This window comes from Lolium perenne, chromosome 6, assembly GCF_019359855.2.
Source record: "Lolium perenne isolate Kyuss_39 chromosome 6, Kyuss_2.0, whole genome shotgun sequence".
Lineage (NCBI taxonomy): Eukaryota > Viridiplantae > Streptophyta > Magnoliopsida > Poales > Poaceae > Lolium > Lolium perenne.
In genome coordinates this window covers 80536735-80542080 of record NC_067249.2, presented here as the reverse complement: position 1 = coordinate 80542080, position 5346 = coordinate 80536735, and the positions used below count along the sequence as shown (strand labels likewise).

Sequence of the window (5346 nt, the reverse complement as noted above, 5' to 3'; positions counted from 1 at the left end):
GTGGTTTTCGTCGAACGCCTCAGGGTTTTCGATCCAGGGGCTTTATATAGGCGAAGAGGCGGCGCAGGAGGGCTGACAGGGGGGCCAGACTATAGGGTGGCGCGGCCCCCCCTCTGGCCGCGCCAGCCTATAGTTTGGTGGGCCTGTGGCCCCCTCGACCTCTCTGGTGTGTTACGGATGCTTCCGGGGATTCTAAGATCTTTGGCGTTGATTTCGTCCGATTCCGAGAATATTTCGTTACTAGGATTTCTGAAACCAAAAACAGCAGAAAACAGGAACTGGCACTTCGGCATCTTGTTAATAGGTTAGTTCCAGAAAATGCACGAATATGACATAAAGTGTGCATAAAACATGTAGATAACATCAATAATGTGGCATGGAACATAAGAAATTATCGATACGTCGGAGACGTATCACAGGGTTTCTTGAGAGGGATATCTTTGACCTCTTCCTCCCTGAGTTCGATAAACCTTGGGTGATCCACTTAAGGAAAAACTTGCTGCTGTTCTACAAACCTCTGCTCTTGGAGGCCCAACACTGTCTACAGGAAAAGAAGCGTAGGTAGACATCAAGTTATTTTCTGGCGCCGTTGCCGGGGATCGAAAAGCTACACACAGAGATTTCCTCCCTCGTCAACCACGCGCCAGTTGTAGACAGTCAAGTATTTTCTGACGCCGTTGCCAGGGAGGAAAGGTAAAAGGTACTCACACTCCGAATCTCGGCAACTAAGCTATTTTCTGGGTGAGTGCTCGAAGCTATTTCCTTTAGATTCTGCAATTGCATCTTTTTGTTTCTTGTTAAACACTAGTAAGGCATAATGGAAAACAACTGTGAGCTGTTTAATCTATTTCCTGAGTTGAGACATAAATGGTGTGTTGCAAAAATTAAAAAACCTATGGAACCTTATTTGCATGCTAATGGCAATGTTATTAGTATGAATGCTTTGAACACCACTGTTGCTAATGATATGGAAAATTCTAAGCTTGGGAAGCTGGTTTTGATGAGCATGATATTTTTAGTTCCCCAAGCATTGAGGAGAAAATTTTCTTTGATAATACTTTGCCTCCTATTTATGATTGAGAACAAGCAAGTGTGTGGGTGCTTGGCCTACCCTCCACGATACACACTCCGCGTGCTACTGTTGACCAAATTTTGCCTCATCGCTTCCTCGCCTGACGCGCTATGATTGGATGGAGTTGAGCAGGACCGTACCCTCCATACGCTGCTCTTGCAATTGTGGGGGTACGTTTGTTGCTTGGTACACCCGTGATTCCTTCATCATTGGGAAAAAAACGTATCGAGCCCCGAGCCGCTCTCCTCTCTCTCCCGATGTACATGGCCTCCAAGACACGCCACCCTCTTGCACTCTCCTCCAGATCTTCCTCTCGTCGGGGCGGCTCCCGGACCTCCGCCGCCACCGCAGCCGCGCTGGCTCATCTCACCATCGTCCTCCACCAGCACGACGTCATCCCAGCAACACCACCCGCCTCTGTGACAAGAACCACTGACGGGCGAGGCGAAGAGTTCGCATACGGGGCATGACGAGGCGGCGACGGCGGCGCGGTGAGATTTGTGAGTCAACTTAGTGGCGAGGAGAGAATGATCCCATGCCCGCGCCCCTCCTCGGCAGGGCTGGATCGAGGGTCTGATCGCCTTACATCGCCGGTGAGTTCCCATATCGGTAATCTCTCTGCCCAGATTGAAACCTGCCACCATCACCCAACATCGTCTCCATCCAGTTATGCCGCAACTAACCTCGTCCAGAGAGATCAAGCCAAACAGAAACATGCTTGACGACGATGCATCAGGGGCATCTACAGGTAGCAGGCCAGATGTGTCTCCCTTCCCCAACATCTCTATATGTCTCCTTTTTTCTTCTTCTCCCTTTCTTCCCCAGTGAAGCCACTTGTTCTGCAGAGGCAACAAACCGTGGACGATTTGGGGCTCCTTCGGCATGAAGCAGCAAGCCATGTCGAATTGAGATGGAGTTGGGAAAGGAGTGGTCTGCATCCAGGTGAATTAACAATGTGATTACTTGTACTGCAAAATACAGTTGCTTGTAATGAAAATATCATATCTTATTTTATGCCGAACAATGCCAGTGACGAACTGATGACAACTTAAAATTATGTACTATCTCTCTGCTGTATTACACACCTCAGAAGACTGGTCACTTCTTTCGATTGCCAGGAATGCATCTGCGAGTGGAGCTCCAAACGGCGTGTTGGTGAATGGCAATGTCAAGAAACACAACTCTACGGAACATTGTGATTTAGGCTTGCAAGAGAGATATTCTGATGCTATTCCAGCAAGATTGTTTAGTGTCAGTAAGTTTTCTTTCAGTTCTTATCATTAGATGGATTTGTTTCTTCCAAAGAGAGGTTTATTGTGTTTTACAGTCTAAAGAATGAAATCTATACTTGAATAATCAACTTATTTATGAAGATTTCAGTCTGTGATTTGAACTGTGTTCTAGAACCAGTTCCGTTGATCATGGTTGTATTTCATAGTTTCAATACGCGAGCCAAAAATGCCAGTATCTTGTAGGCTTGAACATGATGAGAAAAAACATTCTGGACTCATTATTAAGATTTCGGGCATACTGGTGCTCACAGAAAGAATTTTCTTTGCAAGTTACATATGCAATAACACTGTGTTGAGCTTACTTTCTTGTTTGGACTTCTTGGATTCTCTGAATATTTTGGTGAATCCAACATTTCGTTCAGAACTATGGCATCTTCTATCTTTTTTCTTATCTCAACAAATCATCATATGCTAATCCTACAATAATTCTTGATCTTATTTTAGTGTGCTAGTTGGCTAGAAGACTGAGTTTTTGTTTCACATCAAACAATAATTTAACCTGGCTTCACATTTGTTTTCTCATGATGTTGTTTTCAATTTTATAGGAAATGCTCCAGTGGGAAACACATCTTAGTATTGTGTTGTGTAACCATCTTTTTATTGCGGCTGGATGGTACCTCATTGGGTCCCTCGACGGAATCCAGAAAAAGCACCTTGGGTGAGCAAGCACTTTCCAGATTATATAGGAGTATTGTGGCGTAGGCCTCATTCCATAGTTGGCTGTTTATAATTTTCCATGCATGTAACCATGTTTTTTGATATTCTCATATTCAGTTTGCACGTATATATGACTTCTTCTCCAGGTGATACCAAATTACGCGAATGCGTTGGGATATGCATCGAGTTTGTTTCCTGGTGGTACAAGTTTCCTGATATTGATTGAATTGGCTCGCAATACTTGGCCTAGAAGTTAGATTGCTCCAAGATTTAGTTGCACTTGTACTCATGGATTCAGTTTTCTTGTGCTTTTTGGAGATTAAAGTGCACCTTCCTGCTGTCAGATTGCCACTAGGTGGATACACGATCCTAATATATATTTTGATATTTTTTTATCATCACTCGAAAGTGTCTGGGTTTGATGCTGGTTTGAACCTTAAATGTAGCAGTTGTATGACACTATCTCATTTCAGAATCATTGAAGTACAAAAGCAGAGTAGATCTTCCTCTCCAAGGGCTCCATTCTATGGGCCAATACAAGGTGAGCTAGCTAGCTTCTTTAACCCGTACTGTTTAAATTAAATATCCTTAATTTCAGGTATTATTAATTGCATTTTGCATGCATAATTTTATCCTCACTTGTGTCCTGGTCCGGGATTGGAGGCCCCCTTGTTGATTATGATGGCAACTTTGTTGGGATGAACCATTTCCACATAAAGCCCAGCAAGCTGCAGTTGCACTGTAATTGATTAAGGTTATATGAGTGCCGTCAATACATATATATGCTACACGGTGAACTTACATTTAAGAAGACCCATGGAGAAATTGTTTAATAAATTTCGCTGACGTGAAATATCTATAACTTTTTGGCTCCCTTGTTATATACTTCCCTTTGTTCAATAGCTTTATTTTGTTGCTTTGTCCATGATATCTCATCTTTTGTGGATTTACCAGCCAGTTTTCTACATTGTGTTGTATGGTTGATGATGCTACAAGAGCAAGAATCCGATATGAGATGGAAGAACCATGTTTCCACATAATAGTGATGTGAGGTGAGCAAAACTATTTCACAGGACACTACTTCAGCCCTAGACTCAAGAGGCGCTGCTGGCAGCCGTTGAACTCAAAGGAAGAGAGTAAAAGGAGACAGGGTGGTTATATTCATTTCGACTTGCATAAATTGTTGCACTTGCATAGTTCAAGAACTATATCAAGCACTTTTAACTTGTGTATCATGCAAGACCAGTGTATCATTAATTCTCTCAAGGAGACATTTTACAAGGTTTTGCTTCAGAAATGAACCAAAGCGCTACCTCACTTGGTTCAAAATCAATAGAACCTCTTGCTTGAAAAATGAATCTGGAGTGTTCTCACTTGCTTCAGATGTGGTGTTTGATTTGAAGGCAAATCAAGGTTGCAGTAAAATTTATTTCCATATTGATGTGTAGTAGCAAACCAGGAGTGCATAATTTCTCTGTTATTGGTAAGTTGTTCTACCAATGTCTGGATTATAAGAGCGATGTATGCTACATATCTTAATCTGAATTGTGGCCTTCTTCAGTAACTCAATTCAACGATGGTAAAAAGTCCATATAATTATATACACGCTATAATTTAGCCTACCCTCTTTATATGTTTCTAACTACATGCAAATAATGCAAATTCGTGAATTATTACTAGGGAAATATTTTGTTCCCATCCGTGGGAGTATTATATGGAAACTCGACCTGTCAGTGAAAGAAATTTGCCTCCCTTCCTGTCATATTTACATTTACCTTGTTATTTCAAAACTGCAGAATGCTATCTTGTCCCGTGTATATAAAATGACTGTTTCCTTCATTGTTTTATTGATACTACTATCTTGTCATCTTTCAGACAAGAAGGCTCCCATAGTGGTTGAAATTTCCTACAGATTAATGCTCATCTCATGCTAGCTAGACTGAATATTGTTGCAGAGTGTACCGTGTAACAAGATCAGTGGGGCTCTACCTTTCAGCACTTAAGAACTGCCCCTAGAAGGTCCGCCTATCCGTGTGTTTTTGCAGTTGATTTCACAAATGAAGGGATAGCAGAAGACACCATTGATATGGAGGCTATTAGGCTCACACTGGCATTACCATTGCCAGCAGTGGTGTGTAAAATAACTCTTATGTTTAGCTTATCTATTCAATGGAAAATGGAAAATTGGCTCAAATCAATAGATTGGGGCAAAGCTTTTTCCCTCGTTTCAAAAAATAAGTTTTTTGGAACTGTAAGTCTGTAACCCCTAAACACTTTGCCATGGTATGTATGTTGTCATAGGAGATTGAATTACAACAAACTTAA

At 42.0% G+C, this 5346-nt stretch overlaps 1 long non-coding RNA gene across 4 annotated transcripts; it reads left to right on the top strand.

The window, feature by feature from the left end:
• The first annotated feature begins 1252 nt into the window (after nt 1–1252).
• Nucleotides 1253–4318, top strand: LOC139832237 (uncharacterized). Of its 4 annotated transcripts, XR_011746996.1 has the most exons (8): nt 1255–1665; nt 1740–1820; nt 1918–2014; nt 2191–2327; nt 2910–3022; nt 3168–3376; nt 3495–3562; nt 3976–4318. It is a non-coding gene; the product is annotated as an uncharacterized lncRNA (long non-coding RNA). The 4 variants fall into 4 exon arrangements; XR_011746995.1 differs by having other exon boundaries at nt 1253–1665; nt 1740–2014; XR_011746994.1 differs by having other exon boundaries at nt 1256–1820.
• The last annotated feature ends 1028 nt before the right edge of the window (nt 4319–5346 follow it).